This window comes from Rhipicephalus sanguineus, chromosome 1 (assembly GCF_013339695.2).
Source record: "Rhipicephalus sanguineus isolate Rsan-2018 chromosome 1, BIME_Rsan_1.4, whole genome shotgun sequence".
Classification (NCBI taxonomy): Eukaryota; Metazoa; Arthropoda; class Arachnida; order Ixodida; family Ixodidae; genus Rhipicephalus; species Rhipicephalus sanguineus.
Window position 1 is genome coordinate 340,014,743 of NC_051176.1, and position 27,248 is coordinate 340,041,990.

The window sequence follows — 27,248 nt, forward strand, 5'->3', positions numbered from 1 at the left end:
GGTCCATTTAATTTGCTTCGAAAACCTTGAGGCGAACGTTAATTTTATTTCGACCATGCGTCATCCTCACCTGGCCAGTTTGTCGTACACTAGACTATATGCGCGTATGTCTGTTTGAAAGCGCGACCCTACCAGAATGCAACTGCGACTTGCCCAGTAAGCAACATTCTTCAGAATCCGAATCATGTTTATTGTGACGATTACAATTGTTACTGGATGTTAATACACAGAAGAAGCAGCCCAAGTCAAAGACACAGCAGTTCCTACATATAGTACAGTAAGGACTGCATAAGTGACATAATAACAGAATAGAAGTGCGAAAATGAAAAGCATATATATACGAAGCGCCGTGGGATGGTGTCAATAAACATTATTGGAACAGTATAAGGATTAATAAATGTATCGGGAATAAATTGGAATACGCATGCAAGACCACATAAAGTAACTGCAGAGTTATCTACCTTCTCCTTGTCACGTAACACAGCAATCTGTGCGGCCAATAGTCGGTTAAATATTTTGCCCTTTGTTAGGCAGACTTGCTTTTGTGCGCGCTCGCTCTGTACGTGCGACCGCGCGTGGCTTTAAACTATAGTTAAAGAAAAATATATGTATATTTTCTTTACAGGCAATCAGGAGACGCTCGATGTGTCTTGGGGACTGTACGCAACCAGGCTCCGAATGGGCATTTGTGTACCGGATCAATGTTCACCGCCCGAGATCGCCAGGATGCTCCAGGCAGGTGCGTATCATGGTAATCTGCTGCTTGATAGAAGTCGCATGGCTGATTTTCTATCAACGGTCGCAACCTCGGCGTTCGACCATCAACTTTTCTTTTGAAAAGTTTGGGGCATTGGGAATATGAGCAAATGTTATGATCGAGATAGCACCTGTATTGACACTGGAGGCGCATTTTTGCCACAGTCGTCACCGTCATGTCCCGTATAAAGTCCAAATCGATAACAAGCCCCGCATGGCGTATGTTCTATGTGTGAGCGAAAGCTTACGGAGGCTGCATACAAGTGGGGCTCAAGCAGAGTTGAAGCGCGAAGGCCGGCTCAGTCACAAGCGTTCCAGACCTCGACAGTCATCCAGCGACAGAGAGCACGAAAATTGCCTGGAGCGGCCATATTGCCTTAGGCCAGAGTTTCGCAGAGTTACACGAGATCACATCTTAAAAAATTGCTAGCCGATTTGTTGCTATGACATTCGTTTGTATCGCGCTAAAACTACTCAACATGTTTTAACTTGATTGCTTCGCCTTGCTACGAAACTGACTTTGTTCATGTTGTCGTTACAATAAAAATGAAAAAAAAAAATCACTAAACAGTGAGTTCTATTTTGTAGCAAAATCGTGGCAAAAATACATGGACATGAAGGACGGGGCATGTTTCGAACTTCTATCTGATAATATTCAGGAAAGCCCTGGCCCGCACATTATTATCAGGTACATGCATCTGCAAACAGTAATTCGTACAAGCTAGAGATTAAAAGAGCACCAGTAGGGTGTACAAAAACATCAGTCTAACATAATCACAAACCACATTGAGACTTACGATCATCGCATAGACTGGCATACGCTCCCGATAATCACCATAGGAAACACCATCTGTTCCACTTTTCCGGGATTTCTTTTGATACAGACGACTCCTGATAAACTTGGCGTGAGAAAAGAAAAATGTCATTGGTCGATTCGCTGCTCGTTGCGGCAAATGTTGACTTATAAATACGTAATGTGCGGCTTCTTGCCCCCTTCTGTTGAACAAGGAACACGTAGGTATTCCGAACCTTATTTTGCAAGTTGAACGTGGTCTGTGAGCGCATTTGTTTTCTTTCTATCTAGCAACCGGAGGAAGAAAGGTTTCACGCATCACGCGAAGCACTCAGCAAGGCTTTTAGGGTTTTAGACAGCCCTAGATTACCAGTGAACAAAGATAGCTCACGTTAGCCACCAGAACAACAGCCAGATCTTTGCGACCAGGCTGGTCAACGATGAGCCTACAGCCGTGTTTCTTGCATGCGAATAGACACGGTACATTCCATTGACGTCGTGTCATTCATTATTGTCGTGCATGTTCCCACCTAAAGGAACGACTGCAGAGAAATCTATATTTAGAGATGTATTTTGTCTTTCTCCTGATAATAATCGGTAGGGCACTTTAACAAATTTGTGGGTTTCGAAAGTGTTTCTTGTAATCATATACATTATATACAGGCGCTGCGCCCCTCTAATGATTTCCATGTTAAATAAAATGTCAAGCTCTCAAACACATGACATGGAAATAATGAAACCCACGACATATGATGTCATTCATGCAAGACGTGTCTATTCGTAGTTAGACCTGTACGCCGCCACTACTCCGCAACCGCCGCCGCCTGCCGCCTATCTTGCTCTCGCCACTCTGCGCCGCCGCCCTAGTCCAAAGAGTAAATACGACGTCGCCGCCGGCCGCGCAATAATTGCGGCGCGCCGCCGTTTCTCTCTTTCTTTTAACCGAACGGGGGATCGGAACTAAAATACATCACATCACGTAACGTTGTATATTTCTCTCCTTCAGAAGTCTCACGAGTATAGCATTGACCTCAACGGTGCGGCGTCATCCAGCATCAAAGGGGATCGTCCCAACTCGTTGGATAGACATTCTTGGAGTCTTGGGACCAATACACCAGGTGTCTCAAAGACGCGGCCCGCGGACCTTTCGCTAGCGGCCCGACCCACACATGACGTCTTCGTCCATACTTTTATTTCTCAATAAGTATGTTAATCAGCTACCACAGATGGTATTGCCCGCAAGCACCCATCCGGTTAACCATGCGTTCAAACATAACCGTGGAACAAAAATAGTTATCACTTCAATTGGCGTCCATGCACTACAGGTTTACAGGATTTTACAGTCCTTCTGGAGATCGTATGCATCTTATATTACCCTGGTCCCGCATTTGCATACGCAGCGGGCTTTTGTGGATCAAGAATCATAAATTCCTCGATTTAAGTTGCGCGACCATTGGTGACCATAGACGACTAACCTCTTTCGAGAGCTGTGCTTCCTCGACCGCGAACCCGGTCCGTCGAGCTCTGCTGACTTTTACTGGACCGAACGGATCTCTCCACCCGTTTAAGAGACGTTGTTTTTTGGGGTTTTTCGTTGTGTTGTACTTATTTTTTGTCTTAAGTATTCGTCATTTCTTTTTCATTACTGCCCTATCTTGTCTCCTCCTTCTTCCTCTCCCATATTTCTTCCCTCCTCCGTTTATAGATTCTTTTTTGTTTTTCGTGTTTTTCACTAATATTTGTCCAAGTCTTCGGTCATTTCTTTTCATTACGTTCCTATTTTTCTCTCCTCCTATCTTCCTTCTCTTATCTCTTCCTCCTCCGTTGATAGACTTTATTTTTCGTCTTTTTCCTTAATTTTGTCCAAGCCTCCATGATTATTTTTCATCACTTTCCTATCTTATCTCCTCCTCTTCCTTTCCCTATCTATTCTCTCCTCCGTTTATAGACTTTTTTGTTTTTTTCGGGTTTTTACTTATTTTTGTCCAAGTCTTCATCGTTTATTTTTCATTACTTTCCTACCTTTCTCTCATCCTAATTTCCTTTCACGGCTGTCTTTTCCCTCCTCCGGTGTAGACTTTTTTGGTTTTCGTGTTTTTACTAAATTTTGTCCAAGTCTTCGTCACTTTCTTTTTCATTACTTCCTATCATTATCTCCTCCTAACTTCCTTTCCGCTCATCTTTTCCCTCCTCCCCGAAGCAGGCGTTGCGCTTCGCTATGGGCAGTTCTCTCCCTCTGTGTCCTTGTGTATGCAAATCAAGTAATAATAATAATAATAATAATAATAATAATAATAATAATAATAATAATAATAATCATAATAATAATAATAATATAATAACAACAACAACAACAACAACAACAACAACAACAACAATACGAATAATAATAATAATAATAATAATAATAATAATAATAATAATAATAATAATAATAATAATAATGTGCTTCTTGAATCCTGACGTGTATCCCCTTCAGAAATGACCCATGTATGAGTTAAATAGGAAATTCCTGCTTTCAAGGGGCAAACGCTAGCTGACATTTCGTTCAAGAACCCCCACCCCGCTTTACTTCCCGCTTTTACCTTCTTCACCGTATCGACCCATCGGCAGGCTCAATTTCATGACTTCAGCCCCGCTAACTGAGGTGATTTGAGACCTCTGCTGTAATGTATATCACGGCATACATTACAGGCGTGACATAATATTGATTACCAATGGGGGGGGGGGGGGGGTGAAGCGCAAAACGGACGAAGTGGACGAGGGGCTGACAACAACCGGCGCTTGTTCAACTGAGGTTCATTGCGGAAACACGCAAGGAAAATATACATGATGAAAGACTGACCGGTGACACGTTTATCAAGATAAAAAAATGAAACTAAGGTTGAGATGTGAAATGACAGACAGAGACAAATTACAACGAAGTTGAAGGAAACGGCGAGATTAGACATGGTGGCATGATCATGGTGGCCACCTCATGCGCCGACCAGTGCCTTCCAAAGACATTTCTTTTGTGCTGAAGGTCACAGATGGCTTGCTCACGCAAGGACCTCATCCCGGTTCATCTGCGCAGTTTCCACGATCACGAGGGTGTGGTCGTCCCGGTGCTGCATGACAACGGAGGTCTCCTGAAATTTCTGGCTGGCAGCCGCACGTACTACAATTGGATTGCTGAAAAAACCATCTTTTTTTGTTTCTAACGTTGCTGGCGTGCCCCCGAAGGCGGTCATTGAGGCACCTGCCTTTCTGACCAACATAGCGGCGCCACAAGAAAGAGGAATCCTATAGACGACGCCGCCGCACGCAATCCACATAAACGGCTTCCGTGCCTTACTCGTGCACCCCTGCTGCGGCTTCACGACGGGACTACTCCTTTTTGAGGCAATGCCAGCTATGTGCGGGTGCCGAAACACGACACGAACGCCCGCATACTGCCCAATTTTCTTTATTCGGTGGACAACTTGGGCCAATTGATGCTTGAAAGGAACACCGCGACCTTGTCACGCCTTTCTACGTTTTCTTCGCCAACCAACAACTGCTGACCTGACGTTTGCCCTTCCTCGCTTTGCGAGTCATCAAAAGAGACCAGTAGCGTCTCTGGGCAGCCCCACGACCTGTAAGGTGGGACACTTGAGCTTTGAAGCTAATTTCGATGGCGTAGTGACATGACTTGTCTGGGCGTTCGAGAAGCACACGAGTGCTTCTAACCACTTTACTGGTGGCAGGATCTGTAAGGTAACCAGACGCGCTTGCGCCCGCCACGCTGGTCTAGTGGTTATGGCGCTCGAGTGCTGGCCCCGAAGGGTCGCGGGATCGAGTCCCGGCCGCGGTAGCTGCATTTTCGATGGAGCCGAAATATGTTTGAGGCCCGTGTTACTTAGATTTAGGTGCACGTTAAAGAACCCCAGGTGGCTCGAAATTTCCGGAGCCCTCCACTACGGCCTCTCATAATCATATCGTGGTTTTGGGACGTTAAACCCCAGATATTATTATTATTGGCCGAGGCTTGTGTGCGCGAGGATCGCACCGCCAACACGCGTGATCAGTGAAAAAAAAAAACAGTTTAAGGTCAAGAAACCGGAGAGAGTTCTGTTTGGCATCTAGTGAGTCAGACAAAGGGTCGAAAGGCAAGTTTCAAAGGAGGCGAGAGTGTTGAGGGCGGCGGACACACCATCGAGAACAACTAGAAAGTCGTCGACATATCTGGAAATTTTAACTACACCCGTCTCGGCAAAATTCTCAGAAAGAACCTTATCTAGAAAGAGCGTGAGCTTGGGCATGTTGGTAATCCGTCTTAACACCTATAGCGCACTGAAGGGACAGGAACACAAACAAACGACGTGGACGCAGCGCTAATCTATCTATATTGGCCAGAAAAAGACCACTCAATAGGGACGCGATGCAGGAACCAATAGATACACCTTTGTTTTGCAAAAGAACACGCTGGTTTCACTCTTCATAGGTCGAAGTAAGATATAAAGGAAGAGAAAGAAAAGACGACGCGCTGACGCCGGTTTTCTGCTGAAATTCCAACTACCCGAAATTCTCAGTATTTTCCATGACGCACTCAAGCAATTCTTTGCGTGGAAGACAATAGTATAAGTCTTTTATGTCTATTGAGGACGCTATTATTTCGCGATGCCCGTTGGCTTTTGAAAAATCAATAACCTCGAAGGAGTTCTTCCCCAAAAACGGGTCATCGACACTTCGCAGTTGTAGCTTGTCCTGTAGGTACAGAGCTAGCATCTTCTGCCACGAATCCATTTCAGAGACAAAACGGCATGTCCATCTTATGTGTTTTAGCGGAAAAGAAGATTTAGAGACCAAGCTTTTTGCTTTTCCCGATGCGTTGTGCAACGTTTGCAAGGTGCCTCCCCTGCACATTTCTTTTGCCTTGGATCTAACTTTGCTAAGTTTTAAATTGGCACAATCATGGAAGGCAGAGCTGACGGGGACCCATTGGCGTTTTCAAAGAACAAGTGATACGGGAGTACAGCAAAGCCACCCTCCTTTTCAGGAGGCACTTCACATAAGCCATCGCCTTTCAAATAGCTCACGACCCTCTTTACTGGGGGTTCCTTGCACGCAAGTTTGTGTCGCTGAAGCGCATCCAACCCTTCTGAAATGCACCTGTCAGATTTGTCAACGAATGCGCAACCAGAAGCACGATGTACCATGCATAGCGATCACGGTGGAGAGCACTTTTTGTCCTCGGCAAACATTGGTTTGCCGAGACACAGGGTTGTCCGAGGTACAGGGTTCGCTGAACGTCTGTCGTTTGTCAGCCCTCGTCCTGTTCGTCCGTTTTGCGCTTCACCCTCCATTGGTAACCATGTTTCACCAACCAGCCCAAACATCCGCCCTAATAATATTGACGTCATGATTTCACATTCATGTTCTACGTACATTGATATCTGCCAATTTTCATATATACTAAGTCACCGAGGCGACCAGAGAACGCGAAGACGTAGGTGGCTTGTTAGCTAGCTAGCTAGATAGATAGATAGATAGATAGATAGATAGATAGATAGATAGATAGATAGATAGATAGATAGATAGATAGATAGATAGATAGATAGATAGATAGATAGATAGATAGATAGATAGATAGATAGTATCTCTGCCTCACGAAGAAATTCTTTTATAATATTGTTTACACAGTTGTCGCGAAAGGCTCATTGTTAAAGAGGGATAAATACGGAACGCTAACGCACTGCTTCCCCTTCGGCCATGACGAACTAATTGGTGCAGTGTATTACGGGGTCATATCGGCAGGATGAAACTTGACAAAATATGCAAACTTTCCAGTTGTTGATATAGAATAGAGGCAAATGCATATGCTGCTCTCAGAAGGGTCGCTTGTCATTATTAATACCGCCGTTTCTTCTTTATAGTGTCTGCAAAGTTTCTCCTTAGTACCACTCTACTCAGCTGTGAAGTTCGAGAGGTTGCGACGTTGAACAACTCGCAAATTGCGTCAATGTAAGTACCGTGTCGATATCATTGTTCCTTCGTTAAACTATATTAGACCAAGCACACACCTCTCATGTGATACCGTACATATTCCGAATTAGTTCAAAGATACACGTTTCATTTCTGCACCAAGCATAAGGACAGCGCCGGTAAAATAAACCGCCACGGTTATGCTCGAATGCTGACCCGAAGGTCGCGGGCTTAAATTGCGGCGGCCGCATTTCGATGGAGGCGAATTGCTAGAGGTCCGTGCACTTAGATTTAGGTGTATGTTAAAGAACTCCATGTGGTCGAAATTTTCGGAGCCCTCTACTGCTGCGTCCCTCACAGTGATATTCGGGACGTAAAACCACAACAATTATTATTATTAGCGCTAGTTAAACCACTGCACGCTGTCTGAAAACTTTATGAGTAATTGAAGACGCCGTTTCGCAGTGCATCACTCGGGCACCTGTGCCGCGCGTGTCGTGCAGTCTGGTGGCTGTCTGCATCACTCCTCAATAGTTGTGCCACTATCGAACAGATGGCGCAGCATGTCAAGAGTAGCCGCTGACCAACGAAGACATCCCCTTCTTAATCCGCTGGCGCTTTCGGTCGCTGTTCTCTGCTTCAGTCATATTATGTCTCGTTAAATTGCTTGGTTAAACTGTTCTATTACGTCAGACCGGAATTTGCCGTGACAAGGAAGTAACGAAATTTGCACGAAGGCGCGTCGCGGTCGTATCTTTTCGTAAAAGTGGCGAGTCATCTCACTTTTGCGTGAGCGGATCGCCTTACCTTTACGTGTGGTGCTTAGAGCTTATCTGTTTCTTTCGAGCTGTGCGCAAGAAAACTCCAATATGAACCTTTTCTTACTCCGTGAAACATAAAACTCAAGGGCAGCCACTGCGGCGCTTCTTTTTGCAGGCAGGCGAAAGAGTTTTTAGTAACAATGTGTTTGGGTTTTACGTCCCAAAATCTCAATATTATTATGAGGGACGCCGTAGTGGAGGGTTCCGGAAATTTCGACCATCTGGTGTTCTTTAACGTGCATCTAAATGTTACACGCGCATCAAGCATTTCGCCGCCGTAGAAATGCAGCCGCCACGGCCATGCTCAGATCCCGCGACCTGGAAAGTCAGCAGTCGAGCACAGTAACCGCTAGACCACTGTGGCGGGTCCGCAATAGCGTTTCGCGCCTGTTTATATTTTAAAGGGGTCATGAACCACTTTGCCAAGTAATCATCAAATGACCTCAGTATCCGAGTTTATTGCCTCGCAAATCGATCACCGCCAAAATTTTGCCAAGAACGAGCTAAGTTACCGGGGTTTGTTGCGCGCTTCAAGCACTTCCTTTCTTTTCTCGTCCCGACGAGCCCAAGGCCTCCGCACGCCGGTGTGACGTCACGCTAGTGAGATGGCCCGGCAAGTCGGCTTCGACGCGCGTAGGTTCGTCGCGCTTGCAGGGTGTCCCTTTGCGCGTCGCGGTTACTATGGCTTCGGAAAATTAACGCTGTCCTTAGAATAAGATCAACCAGCGTCTATGCTTCGGTTCCAAAGCAAGGCATGTATAAATGGCGCAAAAAATAACTGGAACCCGCCGGTTCCCCGCAGTCAACGCCATCATAAAAACCAACTCTTTCTTACACTTTTCCTGGATTAATTGTCCAGAGACATTGTTTTTATATGTATCCTAACATCGCCACTCTTATTGTCCTTGCGATGTTTGATTGAGGCTAGGAAAGCAGGCTGTGTGCTACTTAGTCACTTTAGTCGTGGACTGAAAGAAGAAAGAAAGAAAGAAAGAAAGAAAGAAAGAAAGAAAGAAAGAAAGAAAGAAGAAAGAAAGAAAGAAAGAAAGAAAGAAAGAAAGAAAGAGCAAAGCAGCATATTCCTTACCAACCCCGCGACCACTGTATCGGACATAAAAAAAGCGGTGAAGAAAAGCAAGCAGAGCCAAAAAATCGGAACCGAAAGAACTTTTGAAGATTCTCTAAGATGCGAGCAATATATTAAAGACGATGGTCTTTCTTGGAGAACATAAACGCAGAAACTTTGGTCTGTCTTTCTGTCTTGAAAAAATCCGTAAACAGGGGGTTGGTGCTCGAGCCGACGTTTCGACAAGTGGACTTGTCTTCTTCAAGGCTGGAACTTCTTCCTGCCGCTTTTTGTCTGTCTGTCTGTCACCCGATTTAACCACCCGGCCAAAGTTTAACCACTTGCTGAACGTCCAGAGAGAGAGGGAGAGAGAGAGAGATAATGGAAGGAGAGAAAGGCAGGGAGGTTAACCAGAATTGTAGCATCTGGTTTGCTACCCTACACTAAGGGGAGGGGGAAAGGGAAGGAAAGATGGAAAGGAAAGCCAAGCCATGTTGAACTGGTAGAGGGGTTCGTACTTGTGAACATTATCGATCAAAAAGCAAATATTACGCATATCTGAGCGCAACGTCAATACGTAAGTGTTAGGTGGTGTGTTCCTATAGTAAAAAATATATAGATACGCAATTCTAAACACCGTGGTATTTGTTAGGCTAGTTAGGCTGCGCTGAAACTGCTAGTGTTTTGGGGCTGCGCTGAAAATGCGACGCTACGAACCAGATGCGGCGAATCAACATAGAGAAGGAGGAGGACTCATGTAGTAGGGCCGGCAGAAGACTATCGCCTTTCGACGACATTTTCAGCGAAGCACACAGATACGCGGCCAATTTTCTTTTTAATGTAGGTCCTCCCTCAGCCGCATTTTCTTATGAAAGCGCCTCAGATTAATGGCGCCGTCCACGAGAAAGCTCGCGCGCTCGGTGGGCTGAAGTACGCGAAATTATTTGAGGAGTTATCTTCGCGCAATTCAAATAACTTAAACCATACGAGCTCACTTATGTTCTCTTGCAGCAATTCCGTGAAAAGGTAGCCTCTGTAATCAGCAGTTTGCTCGCAGTGCGAGAATGTCCAGTACACGGGACACTAGGATCCAATTGGCGCGCATCGTGCTAAATATGGAGGGGAAGAAAGCTAGGAGGGAGCGTCACGTCTCGAAGCCCAGTAGGAAAAAATGAAAACAGGAGTATGCTGGGAATTGCACGAGGAGGGAGCGGCGTCGGAGGAGGTTGGCTTGTGGACGATACGCGCGCACGCTCCTCATTTTTTTTTTTTTTTTGCATGAGCCCAGCAAGAAAGAAACAATTTTTTTTTCTTTTTCTCGGGTCAAAACAAACTGTTGTGTTTTCTAAGACAATTAACTTTCTAACAGGACCAAAAGCATCATTCTTTCATGAAAGAAAGCAGAGTGTGTGTACCCATATTTGAAACAAATGAATCCAGTATACTGGACATGGTTCTCCCGTGTAAACTGCTGTACTTAGCGTCTCCTATATTTTTTTGCATGCATTTCAATAGCCTCTTAAGTAGAAATATTCATTAAAAAATTTTGTTCTACCCTGCAAAAAACTCGGGACGGAAAGGCATACAGCAGGCAAAGAAAGTATACTCTAATCACGAGTGGTAAAAACTGCATTGTCAACAAACAGTTTCGAGTATACATTTGTCCTTCCCACTTTCGCATTCTGTAGAACAGCCCTTGCTAGACACAGGTATACCGAGGTTCATTTTACTGGTGCACATTTTATCACACTAGCGTCACGCACAAATGATTCTCGCAGAGCAAGTTCGTGCTACGCGTAGAAACTAACCAAACTGTCACGTCTACAGTTATACGCGCAGCTAAGCTGGAAAAAAAATCGTCACAGTTTGCAGCCTCGGGCCAGTCTGCTTATACCTGTAGGAAATCGTTTGCTGTATGAATTGAGCTAATGTGCTGCTTGCAATTATTCTGTTGGCGGCGATTTCAAGAAAAGGAAGCGCGTGTAAAAGTACAAGGTCTAGAGAGCACTGAATGTTTACTTCAGACCCCATTGAAGGAAAATTGAAAACACGTACACTGCCGTATTTCGGCTGCATGCTTTTCAACCATGCTTGCTGTTGGGGATAACACTGACGGATAATCAAGCACCGAATTTTTTTCCTGTAGCACACGGCCTTCACGCTTGTAAAGCTCTTCATGCTCTTTGTGATCTTGCACAGGCAGTTGAAGTGCCTTTTCGAGTTCCTCAGCTTCTCGGCGACCACTTTCCCTTCGGGCCCTCACGTGCAGCTGTCTCCCGACGAGGGGTGTACGCAGGGCAGTCTGGTGAAATGCCTGGTATGGCGCCAGGCTTTACCCCTTTCAGCTTAATGGACACTGCGTGTGCATCCTGCGTGTGTGTATGTGCGTTTCTTTTTTCTCTCTCCCCCTCTCTCTCTACACCCTCTTTCTTGCCCCTATTTCCCCCCTCCCCAGTGCTGGGTAGCAAACCAGATGCTAATATCTGGTTAACCTCCCGGCCTTCCTTTTTTCACCCCTCTCTCTCTCTCTCGATCACACTTCCGGGGCTTCTGACATACCTCAAAAGAAAATCGCCCCGCTGTTATATAGTGACAGAAAACAAAGAGGAACAACAAAATTATCAGTGAGACGAGTTGACTAATATCCAGGAAAAATACAGGGGTCACAGAAAGGTGGAAGAGGGCAAATAAAAAATGACGCAAGGAACTGGCGTCAGCCAAGATTTCGAATGGTTGAAGTGGGAGGAAATGCTTTTTCGCAACTGGTTCGCTCAGTAATTTTGCAAATATTTTCTGGAAAAACTGAGTCATGTCTAAAACAAAGCATTTTAAGGTAACATGCTGCGTGGCAGCCCTCCGTTGGCTAAAATTACGCCCCTTTTTTTGTTCTTGTTATGTTTTTGCAATTTACGCTAGCCCTACGCTAGACAACCTCAAAAAACTGGTAGGCTTCACACTATCCATGGGAGAAAGTGTGCTCTTGTATAACTACGCGAAACTGCAGTAAAAGCATTTTTCAAAAAACTGTGCAGTCATGCAAATATATAAAACCGTGTTAACCCATATATGCCCAGTGTCCGACATATAGGACGCTTCTTTGATGCACTCTAACATTGCTATTTCTTTAGCTAATGACTAGCGCCAGCTACAGCACATCAAGCAGGCCTCATTCTCAACGTGTGCAAGCCTAGACATTGCTTGCTTTTCATGCTGCCACGTGCCGACCGCTTTCTCCAGGCAAACGCGTGCTTTGTGTGAAAGACGCCATGGAGAGGAAGGAGTGCACGTGAAATGCCGACCGCTTTCTCCGGGCAAACGCGTGCTTTGTATGAAGGACGTCATGGGGAGGAAGAAGTGCAATGTCCGTGTGCACGTGAAATGTTTCAAGGCTTACCACACCCGCACATAGCACCCCTAATGCCCAGTGTCCTATATTTATAGCACGGCTTGAAAAACAGTGTTGCGTTTACCTGGCAGTAAATAAAGAACTTGTGCTTTCTTTTGAGGGTATAAGTACACGTTTTGTGAAAAAAATATTTGTTTTGTCATTTTTCCTTAGTTTGGGCATATATGGGTTATGTCGCCATTGATTTTTGGGAATTTTATGTATACATCGATTAGCAGCTTTGTGCAAAAAATGGCAAACGTTTCGGGGTGATTATCATCACCCTTTCCTCTCCGCATAGATGAAACTCGGAGGCAAACTTCCTGGTCGTCGCGATTCGCTTTAAGAAATTGCGGCGATCGTGTAAACAGACGGCCGATGGAATAAACATCAAATCCACGGCCAAAAATACATGCGCGACATATCTCCATACAGCAAATTACGTACCAGTGTTTTTTTGTTGGCACAAAGTTCTCTCTTGAGACGGCTTTCGTCCTTGCGTCCCTCTGCGAAGGATCTGAGGAAACCTGACCACAGGGCATATCGGCTCACTAGGGTAGTTGGATCTGCAGTTAGGCGCGGAGCAGCATCCAGACATCTTGAAACGTTCTTGCTGGCAAATTGTTAACAACTTATTCAGGATTCAACGGTGGGACCAAAGCACTCAGTCACGGTGTCTTGCTCAGAACATATGTACACATCCAACGCAAACTGATCCGCTTGTCTTCAGCTGTGTTCTGCCCAGCGACGTCACGACTCTTGGTGCATCGTCGCCCCTCCCATCTGAATGTTTGTGGGCCTTATCTTATTCCCATGTGGTGTTGGATGGGCGCCCTGGAAGAAACACAGGGAGGGATGACACGAGGTCGTTAGCGCACGTGATAGAACGCTCTCTGTCGTGGTGAATCCTGCGCGCGAGTGGGAGCAGAGTACGATACATGGACCGGCACGTGACTGCACCCCGTGACGCATCTGATCCAAACGCAGCTTTGGATTTGTGGCCGCAGGATAAGCCTAAACTTCCCGCGCATTTTTTGCCAAGTTGACGAACCGTGTTCTCAGCTCAGTAACTATGCAAAGTATCCAAATATGCATACATCATTTCCTTCCAAATTTCGCGCCCTTTTAACTTTAGCAGATTCGTCAAAGCCTGCACAGCATTGCGATTGTGGGTAAATGTTTCCACAAGGACCTAAATTCTGACTTAATTTGCATACTTGAAAATTTATAACACACATACCGCGAAGTGCATATTTTCAATTCTGGCATCGTAGTTCTCCACAGTCATGTAGATCGCAAGAGAAAAAAATTGGCAACGTATCTGCGTGCTTCGCTGCAAATGTCGTCGAAAGACGATAGTCTTCTGCCGGACGTACTACATGAGTTCTGGTCTCATCCGCGCCACCCGTGATGCTGTTCTCCTACCATTTCCGTCCTGGCATGATAAATGCAATGGAGGTTTCTTTGATCAGATTTCATTTTACCGAATTATTTCATCAAGCGGCCATTTATGTTTTGCCTTGCCTCAAACAGCGCCTCATCTATGTTGAATCGGCCGCATCTAGCTGGCAGTGATAAAACAGAGGAGGTGCTGCGTGAGATATGGACGCCATCTGGCAGTGGCGTCGCGAAACATGAGCTTGTGCAGAACCCAGGGCCACTGCCAGGTGGCAGGACCATATCGTTGGCAGAGGGCTTTTTCGTGCACAGCGTCGCATTTTCAGCGCAGCCTAAGAAACACTAGGGCCCTTAGAATTACGTATCTATGTATTTTCTAGTAAAGGAACACACCACCTAATACTTACGTATTGATATCGAGCCTTAGATATGTGTAATATTTGCTTTTTGATCGTCAATGTTCACAAGTATGAACGCAGCTACCAGATCAAGACGGTTGGGCGTTCAGCAAGTGCTTAAACTTTGGGCGGGTGGCTGAATCGTGTGACAGACAGACAGACAGACAGACAGACAGACAGACAGACAGACAGACAGACAGACAGACAGACAGACAGACAGACAGACAGACAGACAGACCAAAATTTCTGCGTCAAAGTATCCCGAGAAAGACTATCGTCTTAAAAAAATGCGGCACATCCCACGCATTGTGGGAATCACTAACATGCGAAGTAGCCAGCGAGTCCATGCGGGATTTTTCAAAGCATTTCTTAGCGAACCCAGTTCACTTTGAGCGTTTCTATCTACGTATCGAGTCACCTAGGTCTCGTGATCGCCTCCTTAACTTGGTGTAGACCAAAGTTGGCATGGGAGAGTAAGAGGATTTGCCGAATATAACTGTCTGGTCATGACATGAGTGACTTGAAAATCCTGTCCCGTACGTCGTCAAGCCCGTTTCTCCAGACACGTGTGGCATATACGCGTTTACGACGGGCCGCGGTATACGGGTATGCGCCACAGGTTAGTGACAGTTTATAATATACCCAAGAAGTCGAGAACAGACATTGGTAATTTAAATGCGAGATCGTTAAAAAAAACCGACATCGGCAGCGCTGACCTGACGAATCCAAAGAATAAAATTTAGGATCCCAACAGGAATCCAACCCAAGCATTCTGCGTGGCAGTCAGCTATTCTACCACAGAGCCGTGCCAGGTCTAGAAACTGCTTTGGAAAAACACCCTATGCAGGCGTAATGTCGGTGCAACGTCCATTGTCGTTGCAGTGTTGGCTATCTAAATTTATAACTATGCAATGAACATTACATATGCACTCCTACGATACATGCGTCATGTCAGGTTAACGTCTGTGGTTCCAGTGTTGGCTCGGATTTTACTGCAGTCTAATAAACGTTACATTTGTATTCCTATGATTCAGCAACCTATATTCAAGCATTGCTGTGCCCGATTACGCTAATGAAAGTTACGTATGATGTTCACATCACCTTACCGTAAAGTGCACTACGTTTCGATAATACTGGCGTATGTGCTCTAACGTGAGTGCTGACGTTACGTCAGACCATAAGTTACCCTTTAAACGCCAGTGTTCTTAATGCGCCTGGTAAGCCCACGATGTGCACACAACTACTACACTTACAAAAACACGTCGATCCACCTCGTAACGCTTGGCTCAAAGCAAAAAAAAAAAAAGATACAGCACAGAACTACTTGCTGACTGCTTCGCATGAAACCGATTCCCACAAGGCCTGGGATCTGCGAATTTTTCCTTTGAGCCAAGCGTTACGAGCTGTATCGCCGTCCTCGTGTAAATTGATGTGTACATATCGTGGGCTTACTAGGCACGCCGAGTAGAATGGCATGTAAGGCATCATTCACACAGCCGTCAAACGCTCCGTCGCCTCACCGTCACGGCACGACTGTTCGTCAGGCGAGAGGATTTCCTAGATCAGTGGTTCTCGGCCATGGATGTTTCAACGGACCCGTGTTGCCCGATGGAAGTGAAGGGAAGAGGGACCCATTTCAGTGAGAGAAACGGGGGGGGGGTGATAAATTAACACAATGTGCAGCGTGAAACAGCCACCTTTTATTTCTCTTTGGCAAAGAATGGTCAAAGTGATACGCCAATTCGATCTCAACAGCTCATCCAAAGTTGTGCGGTGAGCAGCCACATTCAACCTATTTCTAGCCATGCTTGCTTTTCAAATATGGAAACAGAAGAAGTATGCTGGCGTGCATACGTCATAAAAAACTGCAACAAAAAGGTTTACTAGTAGAGCCATCTCATACTGAAGGGGAAACATAAGTGAGCTCCGCCGCAATGCCAGAACGTTATGCCGTGAAGCATACCAAAAATCAAAAGGGGCCGCTCGCTATCGCAGTGTTAAGTCAGTTTTACGTACTTCTCGCAAAACCCTAGGAAATGTCTGAAATCACCGCGTAAAACGTGGCTGGCTGGTACGTATATGCAGATTATATACAAATGCTGAATGATATCAGAAAATCACGCAGTAATTTTAATTGTAAATGTATGCGTGCGCAGAAATACAATACCAACAGCGCATATCAAGAGCCGGAACGCTGTTTTTCGAGAGATGCAATTTGTAAAGCCTAAACATCTACGTGATTGGATAAAGAGCAGATACTTGTCTGACATAAATGGCACAACACATAATTAAGAATATCTGTCAATCACCTGCTCTCTTTAATTATCATTTTAGGGGCAGACCACATTTGTATGACACGATGCTTGTGGTTCAAGGTGCGACGTTATGATGCATGCAAGCTCTACGCCAACTCCAAATGACATTGTTTGGCGTTTTTTCTTGCGATGAGGAAAACGAGCATCTCTTGCCACGGACACCGCAACTGTCGTGCTCTAAGCAGACATGTACCAAAATTATTCCAAAGCTCCAGCTTTGCATTCAGGAAAGGGCAGGCCATATGACATCCCCCGTGAAAGTTCTCATAACTCTGTGTACATATTTGTACGCTGCATAATAAAGGCACATAAAGAAGTATGAAAGATTAGGCGTGCACAGAAAGAAGCACTAAAGGAAGAGCCACACTTCCGTTTCTAGGCGACACTTGGCTGGGCCGATCATGCGCGTAGCGACTGGTCCAGAATGTGTCGCAGAAAAAAGATTAAAAGAAAAAATTCGGCAGATCCCAGGCCTTGTGGTAATCGGTTTGATGCAGAGCAGTCAACAAGTAGTTCTATGCTGCAACTTTTTTTTGGCTTTGAGCCAAGCGTTACGAGGTGGATCTACGTGTTTTTGTAAGTGAAGTAGTTGTGTGCAGGTCGTGGGCTTACCAGGCACGTTCACAACACTGGAGTTTAAAGGGTAACTTATGGTCTGACGTAATGCCAGCACTCGCTTTAGAGCACATACGCCAGTATTATCGAAACGAAGTGCATTTTACGGTGCCATGATGTGAATATTATACGTAACTTTCGTTAGCGTAATCCTCCGGGGTCGAGCAATGTTTGAATAAGGTTGCTGAATCATAGGAATACAAATGTAATGTTTATTAGACTGCTATAAAAGCCGAGGCAACACTGGAACATACGTTAACCTGACATGACGCATGTATCATAGGAGTACATATATAATGCTCATTGCATGTTTATAAAATTAGATAGATAGATAGATAGATAGATAGATAGATAGATAGATAGATAGATAGATAGATAGATAGATAGATAGATAGATAGATAGATAGATAGATAGATAGATAGATAGATAGATAGAAACGCTCAAAGTGCATGGGGTTGACTAAGAAATGCTTTGCATTTAAAAAAAATTACACCATCTCCCACTAAGCATTACTGCCATGAAGAATTCACTAGAACTGCTGTCTCTTGCCTCTCGTCGAACGCTTTTCCGCCTCTGTCTGTTTCACAAAATTTATCATTATATTCCAACTCTTCGCGGCTCATTTATTCTTCCGCCTTCTTACGTATCAACTAGAATTGATCATTCTAATAAAGTCGGTGTTATGTCATGTCTAACCAAAACATGCAGTGATTCATTTATCCCCAGAACATCTGTAGACTGGAACCGCCTTCCCGGATCTGTGGCCATCATGACCGATCATCACTTGTTTCGTTCTGCACTAGCTATCATTGTATAACGAACACACCAACTTACCTGCTCTCTTTGTACACAACGTTTATATTTTAGCTAACATTATATGAGTAAAGAAAATCATGTTTCACCCCCCTCCATAATGCCTTTGGCCCGGAGGGTATTACGAAATAAAAAAATAATAATAAATAAGAAAGGGAACTATGTGGGGATGCGAAGCAGCGCATGGGTCGACTTAAGTTGCGTGATTGCTGAGAGAGTGCAAGGGAGAGAGGCCACGGCGTCTTACTCAGTCCCTTACAAAGGCCTGAACGCGCTAGCGCGTGCCAGCGCGTTCTGACTAGGATACAACGCGTTGGTTCATCGCGCGTCTGCAGAATCTAGTTCCCCGACGCCATCACATGATTGCTGAGAGTGTAAGGGGGAGAGGCCACAGCGTCTTACCCAGCGCCTTACACAGGCCCCAACACGCTAGCGCGTGCCAGCACGCATGGTTCAAAGGGGGAGAGGCCTCAGCGCCTTACCCAGCCCCATACATAGGCGCGAACGCGCTAGCGCGTGCCAGCACACATGATTCCCGAGCGGACGGTCGCCACGCCAATGGAAGGACGGACACAGCCCCGAGCAAAAGCTGCTTCGCATCTAAAATGCACATACCCTTTGTTAGGCGACACCTGGGTTGGTGAAACACGGGTAGAGCTGTTATACTGAGTGGAGCCCCCTGCAAATAATAGGTGATCAGACTCGTGCTTCTCGAGTATACTCACGTGTGCGGCTTACCATAACTGCTGGCACTATGCGCATAAACAGGACGATGAAACCCAGAGGGAAGCGAAAAAACAAAAAATTCACAGCATATCCACGGAGTGAATGATGATGAGTGGGCGAAGCTGCGGAGGTTCATCGGCAAACCGTGAATCTTCCGTGAATTCTGCCCAGTACATCATCACCGACGTGAGATCGGGCGCGTTTATACTAAAGGTTCGATGAGTTATGACGACTTGCAGCTCACTTTAATTTTACATGTACGCTGTGAATTTTCATTGTTTAGAAAACCATTGCTTTAGAAAACATCTTGCGTCTTTCGTTAAGCAGCTGGCGTCTTTTCGTTTTGCTTTAGAAACATCTGGCGTTCTTTCGTTTTGCTTTTACAAAACATCTGGCGTCTTTCGTTGGTTTATTTCGTCAATCAACGGCGTTTTGAAGAAAATTTTTATTGTTTAATCACGCACAGGAGAAATCTCACCAGGCACTACCTTGGAGGTAAAGAATGGCTGCTAATGGGAATGAGAGACAGAAGAAGTCGGCTTTTAGCTAACGCTGCGAATTTTTTATTGTTCAACCACGCACAGGAAAAATCTCCCACCGGTACCACCTTGGAGGTCAAAGCGTAAGACTGGTTACGCACTACGACTACGACTACGAGGGACGAACGGGTGCCGCCTTAAGGAGCTTCGCCCCTAAAAGAGGGGGATTGTCAGTCCTTTACTTTTGTCACTCGGGTTGTGCGTAGAATGTCTGCCATTCTGTAATGCTACTAACTCACTGAAACCACTAACCCATACGTGCGCTATGTATAACAATACACGAGCAACTCCTCCGGCTTTCTCCTCTGCTGAAACCCAAATGCGCTTTCTTTATTTTGTTCAGGGGATATTATGCGTTTTAATGGTTGAACAGGTAACTGTGCCATAGTTTCAAAAACGGAAAGCTCTGCCCACAATATCACACGTAATTGCCGTCTAAAACTATAAGTTTTTTTTTTACTTTTTTTTGCGTGGGTGCAAAACACAAAACTGATAGTTATAACAGTTTTTTCATTACCGGGGCAATGTTCGATTTTCCTGAGCATGCGCTGTAGAACACGACTTGTGAAGGCGTACAAGACTGTGTACCTAAATGAAAGGTTACGCTAAAGAAAACTTCCAAAAAGAGAACCAAATCAAGCATTGTACAAAACTGCTGTGCATAAGGAATTGTCTGAAAAAAAAAACATGCACCCTTGAGAAAGAATTCATCTTTTATTGCATTGACACCTTGTAAGGAGAAGACGTCAAAATTAGCGTGATAGTCATTAATACACATAAACTTGATTACCATTAAGAACATTGATTCAGGAACTTGTCTAGCTGATAGAACGCCGCCGGTATTCACAGCATTTCTTCTTGCTTTCACCTGTGGTTAGTACAAATTTGCAGAAGCAGGTGGTCAGGATCTGCAGTCAAACCCTATCTTGCTGCAGGCATCATGTTTCTTCAGTCAATCTGTCAGTTGCTGGTTCCGCAATCTCCTTGCTGGACAGTGGATCCTAAAAGAAGAGAAACATTATGTTACACTATCGCAACGGTTACTGCCACACTGCACACAAATGCTGATAACATGCAATGTGCGACACATACTAACCTCCCCCTTCCCCCCCTTTTCTTTTGGGGGGGGGGGGGTGTTAAGTATGTGTCTCACATTGCATTGCACTTGACTAATACATAAGCGCTCCCAAAATCTAGTATCCTGTGCAATACGTTTATCGGAAAACAAAAATTCTGAATTGAAAACGAACGTCAATACCACATGTAATTTACTTCTGTTTAGCACAAAAGTCAGCAATACAATAATGTAAGTGACGGTTTACAAGCAGAAAGACGACACCAGGTGACCAGAAACAGAAATGTTACAATTAACATTTTTCAGTGACCATATTGAGCATTTCACGTGGAGCTTGAATATGTTCGTACCTAGTTGTTTTCCTGTAGGGGCATATTCCACTTGGCAGTTTGTAACCTCGGCTGCACCGAGTTTAAGGAATATCGGCGTCTGCAAGTTTCCAAGCTGTCTGATAGTAGATCCTCACAGCATGCCTTCGGCGTGATGTATGCTGTAAACAGTTTCAACGCAAAGCACTGAATATGGCAAAAAAATTTATTTGTGCTGTCTACGTACCTATAAACATTCCGGCTTTGACAGTTACATCACATGTATGCCGATTCATCTTTTCAAACCACAATGACACGTTGCTTTCACCCTAGAACAGAACAAGAACAAAAAAAAGTTATCTTATTACCAGAGAACAGATTCTTATCTGTAAAGAACTAAGAACATCGAGAGATATACCAACCACGCCGACCATGTCCCCCTTTGGACTCCTGCTTTGCACGATTGCTGGCATTCATGCCATCCGAAAAATCGTTAAGCCACAGCGTGTCGCTTATTGCGGAACGTATAATTCTCAGCTGCGCCGTTTTGATAGCGACGCAGAGAAAATACTGCTGATAACAATGCATTGCGTAAAAACATGACATAATTTATTTTTCTGGCATAACTCACCTCTTACAGTAGCGTAAGAATAAGCATGAATTCAGGTAATCTGAATTTCGAATGCGGTACATTGTGATCCGTATGAGTACAACTATGGAACGAACATGACTACGGCGTATATTTGTGGTAGGGTTTAAACTGTAGATCAACACAGAAGTTTAAAGTTTGACAGAAGGCTGTCTGGATGGGATGATACATGGTGAAGGTAGAAAACCCGAGGTAGAAAACGCCGACCAAAGCAAAGATTTAACACACACACACACACACACACACACACACACACACACACACACACACACACACACACACACACACACACACACACACAAACACACACACACACACACACACACACACACACACACACACACACACACACACACACACACACACACACACACACACACACACACACACACACACACACACACACACACACACACACACACACACACACACACACACACACACACACACAAGGAGCCTTGTTCACAAGTGAAATGAAAACGTGTGTACGAGAAGTTCGCTTTAAATACGCATGAATATATCACGCGGGCAGCACGCATATACTGAAGGTAGATTGCCATCGCTCGTGTTGAGAGTGCGCGGAGTGGTCTTGAGTGACTCAAGGCAAAGATGTCGTGACAGTCATTTTTCTCAAGCGCGAACACGTCATTTCCTCCAGTCGATTGCTTATCCCCCTCAAACGTGCCAAGCCAAACCACTGAATTTAACATTTCCTTTCTTCACGTCATAAACGTCCATTTGTGTGTGTGTGTGTGTGTGTGTGTGTGTGTGTGTGTGTGTGTGTGTGTGTGTGTGTGTGTGTGTGTGTGTGTGTGTGTGTATTAAATTTTTACTGTGGTCGGCGCAGGAAGCGTGCTGTGCACACACGGAAACATGCTGTACGCCATTTCATGGTCTTTCCTGTACTTAAACCCTCACAGGTATTCATTTCGGTAGCGCAAAAAAAAAACAGAAAAAAACGACACAGACACAAAAGAAGACACGTACAAAGGCCGGGCGCTAGACGATCAACTGACTTCACTGCAAGGGAACATACAAAAACACGTTGGACAGGCGCGCAATCGCGACATCACACTACGAGGGGCTCTTTTTTTTAATTTATTCAATTTTTTTTTTGCGCTGCGGAAATGAATGCCAGTGATCACAACCAACAATCTCGCATTACCGTCTTAAACCCTCACCTGTGCACTTTAAGCTACCGCAGCTGAGATTGAAGTATGGCGAGAAGTTGAATTAGCCGACACTTTACGTGTAGACGCCACGAGATATATACCTGCGACCAAGACGTGATAAACAGCCCAGACTGCCATGGACAGGAGCGAGTTACTGCGCACTCAAAGCTCGTCTGGGCAACGCTGATCTGGGGCACTTTGTTTATGCCGCCTACAGTATTTCACACCATGATTGCAGACTTCATCGAGCGTGTTGAAGGTACCAAGACGGCGACAGCAAAAAATGTTAAACTTCTTTCCTTCATCGCTTCTCACATAAACGGGTATGATAACAAATGATGTTAGTCGGATGTTTGATAATATATACGCCCAAACACCCATATTGTAAAGTCAAACGCAGAGCAAATACTGCAGATAACAATGCATTGCACAAAATCATGACGTGATTTATTTTTCTGACACGACCCATCTCGCACAATAGCGTAAACTTGAGCATGAATTCAGGTAAACACGCGATATACGCAAGCAAATAACGTACTGAACAGAGAATGTTGCTTACCTGTATATCACATTTACTACTGTCTTTGGCCAACGTAACAACTGCTGCAACACGTTCGACAATTGCCAGTCTCAGGCAAGCGAAGAATCAGCAATGCAGCTCGTTGCAACGGCCGCGCAGCGCACTGAACGTCCACGTTGCAATGCCTCGTGGTTGATTTGTGGCGAATCGCGTACGTTTACGAGTGTCCTTGCTTACTGTTCACCAGTTACACGCCACTCACAGAACATGATTAGACCAGGCACGTCACCAAATCGCGGAGCGTAAAACCTGGTTAAGTCGATGGAACGAAGAGCAGCACAAGCACGACTTCCACCACCGCACCAACCGCCTCACATTTGAATACTCTTCCCGGCGTACACCTCAAGCTGTGCAACGCCTAGGAGAGAAGACGCCGTCCCTGGTTCGACTAGGTTCGACGAAATTGAAGCGGCACCTGGAGGGCGCCACATTTGTGACTCACCGCGAGCTCCCATATCTCTCCATGCGCCATCACTGGAGCGGCTGTCGCACGCTATTTTGTCAACTTAGCGGCATCTTTTTCTCCTGTGTTGGCAAACGGATAAGGGTTAGGCGTGTTTGGTGCTATGTTGTGACCTGACGTTTGCTGTATTAAATGCGAAGCATTTCTTAGCGAACCTCAGGTACTTTGGGCGTTTCTATCTACGTATCTATCTATCTATTTATCTAGCCGCCTACGTCTGGACGCCCTCGCGATCGTCTCCATAGGTTGTAATATACCGATCTTCGCACAGCATAGGATGAATGCATGACGAACACGATTCACTGGTCATGACATGAATTACGCAAAATACCTGTCGAGTACGTCACGAAACGCTTTCTCTCAGTCACGTGTGGCACATACCCGCATACCGGAGTTCATGTTATGCGGGTATGTGCCACAGGTGATAACAGAGTCTCAGTCAACGCAGTGACCGCGAACATACATATTCACACGGAAAGCAAGTGATAATAATAGTAATTGTTGGGGTTCGACGTCCCAAAACCACGATATGATCATGAGAGACGCCGTAGTGAGGGGCTCCGGAAATTTTGACCTTCTGGTATTCTTTAACGTGCACTTACATGACACAGCAGATGGGCCTCTAGCATTTCGCCTCCATCCAAATACGACTGCCGCAGCCGGGATCGAACCCGCGACATTCGGGTCAGCAGCCGAGCACTGTAACCACTACACCACAGCGGCTGACGCAAGGAAAGTTAGGGAGCTGAAAACAACACCAGTGGAAGACGCTGGGCTACCATCCACTCGTCCACGTGGTCCGCAACGTCGACCACGTGAATTACGCGAAAACCGGGGTCAATTCTTCCTGTAATAACTCTACCTAGAGGACCATGTGCCTCATGATTACCGGTGACTTCAGCATTGATTTATCAAAACCCAACAAAGCCTGGTTCTTAGACGGCATGAAAGACGGCTTGGATGTGGACAGGGCATCACAAGACCTCGATGCCACTTCCAGGACAGGAGGCATCATAGATCATTTCTTCTTAAGGGCCATCCGCGGTTTCCACCATCTCTACTATACCTCGCATTTAACTAAACTTAGACCGTTCGTAGCCGCGATCACTAACGGATTCGATAAGAAGCAGGGGCGTAGGCAGAAATTTTTTTCGGGGGGGGGGGGGACCTCCTTGATCTGTAGTGGGGACGAGCAGGCAGATGTGGTCGAGTGTCATTTTCTGCTCTGTATGCTATGGCAAAAAAAATTTCGGGGGGGGGGGGGCACGGGCCCAGGTGTGCCCTAACGTGGCTACGCCCCTGATAAGAAGTCCTGTCCAGCTGCTGGTGCTTCCTGATCACGGTGATGATGACCTTATTCAATAACTGCCAAGAACCCCTTCCACACATGCACACGGGTTCGTGAAACGTGCGTGCGTTCTCCGTCATAACGGACAAGTATAAGCATGGCAACTATAACGCAACTGTAACAACTGCAACTGTGACTGTAACGTACGTGCAGTGCGCCTGCTCGTGCCACTCGGCTATGTATATATCTAAAGAAATTTTTCTGAATAAAACTTAGTTGCGAGTAGCGCCTGTCCTGTGCATCTGTGTTCCGTCATTGTCCTATTCGAATTGGCGCTATCCAGTATTGAATAATATAAGCACTACATATCAACTTACTGCGTCTGCTGTCGGTAACACCTATGTTGCTGTTGGCATCGTTAAGCAACTGTAAACAGCTGGTTATATAACACCTGTGAGATTCTTCAAAATATGTGTGTGCGTATACCATTTGCACATTTTTCTAGCGTCATTCTGTAACGTTTCGCTCAATGTGAAAAATTGCGACACAGTCACCTTCCTGCGCATGCTTCGCATAATATCGATTCCCACGGTACGTGGGATCTGCCGATTTTTTTACAGCCACTTAATTTTAACGCTGAAAATAAAATAGAGAAGACAACAAGGAAATTTGGATATATTGTATCACGAGTCTTGCAAAATATTTTTCTCGCGCCACGGAATGGTTGTTTGATCGCATCGCTAGTTTCATTTTGTCGGTTGTCGTGTGCTCGCAGTACTATATCGTGTCGCCATTTGCAATCTGATGTATCCTCTTCTCCACTATTAGCGAAACTTCACGGGGGCAAATGAATTTTAAAAGCAAAATATATGTAAGAGCAACTTAAGAAGTTGTTTATCACAAACATTTAGCCATTTAACCAACATTAGACAGTATTTCGTTCTTGTGCGTCTGCCCATGCCTGTGCGGATTTTATGCCACTTCCTAAATTACGTGTTTCGGAAGCGGGCTCACTTTATTGAACTGCAGTTTTAACTCATACCCCACCATCGCTTGCCACAGTATCCCGCAATGTAAAATCGCTGCTTCTATGATTCGCTTTTCTTCTGGCAAGACCCGTTCTGTGTACACATTATCCCCTGTTCAGTTGCTAAAGCCAGCCTTGAAGAAGGCTTTGCGCAAGCCTTTATATTCATTATGGCACTTCGCGACGCCAGTGAGCGATCAGGACCTTACTGTATCGCAAACTGTCTTTGTCTATAATCGCACAATCCAGATCGCGATGTGACAGAATGATCAATGAACTTCCAATCCATAGTCTATAGGCCACCTGACGGCTGAATCACCGCGCTTTGAAAAGATACGATCTAATGGTTACAATGGACATCGCGGTGCTTTAGCCTTTGAAATGGCATGCTACTGTCAGTGTAACCTCTATGTGAGAGGGAAATGAAGAAAACACAAAGATAAAATTGTTGTAACAGCCACGTAACTTATAAATTATAAGTTCCTTGCTGTTTTATGTAGTCGTAAACGTTACGGTGATTAGAGTGTACTTGTGCTGTGTGTCTACTGTAACATCGTTTGTGGTGTAAGGTAACTCCTCGTCATCATGATGTTTTCTTGTTACTCTCAAGAGACAGCGCATTATTTGGAGTTATGTGGTGGATTGCACAAGTAATTTCTTTGTAGAGTATACAGTCGTCAGCAAAAAGTCTTATCTTCATGTGGATGAGCTGTGCGTCGTCCCCGTTATTAGGAGATACATTCTAAAAAAAATTTGGTACTGCATACTGTTGTTTGACACTTATTTTTTTGTTTTTTTCAGAGTTATTCTTGCTTTGTTCGTCATAACTGTTTTGACAGCGACTTTCTGTGACATCGCATTGAGCCGCACAAAGGATCAGGGGACATCCAAGGAGAAGCCAGGTACGAATCATGCCGTGGTCGGTCCTCGGTTTTGAAGCGTTCGTCGCGGCGGAAGGAAATGACCAGCTACTGCTGCGCTGGAGGCTGTCATAACAGCATCATCGGCCACGACACACCATCGCATACGTTTCCTAGAGATGGCAAGCGGCGTAGGCTTTGTATGTATACGCGCTGCTCAGCTATCACGCCAAGCCTGGACACATTTAAAAATGGGC

At 45.2% G+C, this 27,248-nt stretch overlaps 1 long non-coding RNA gene across 1 annotated transcript; it reads left to right on the plus strand.

Annotated features, from left to right (window-relative positions):
• The first annotated feature begins 631 nt into the window (after positions 1–631).
• LOC119388958 (uncharacterized) lies at positions 632–27,011 on the plus strand. The gene is made up of 3 exons (XR_005182927.2): positions 632–739; positions 7,444–7,531; positions 26,933–27,011. It is a non-coding gene; the product is annotated as an uncharacterized LOC119388958 (long non-coding RNA).
• Positions 27,012–27,248: the final 237 nt, after the last annotated feature.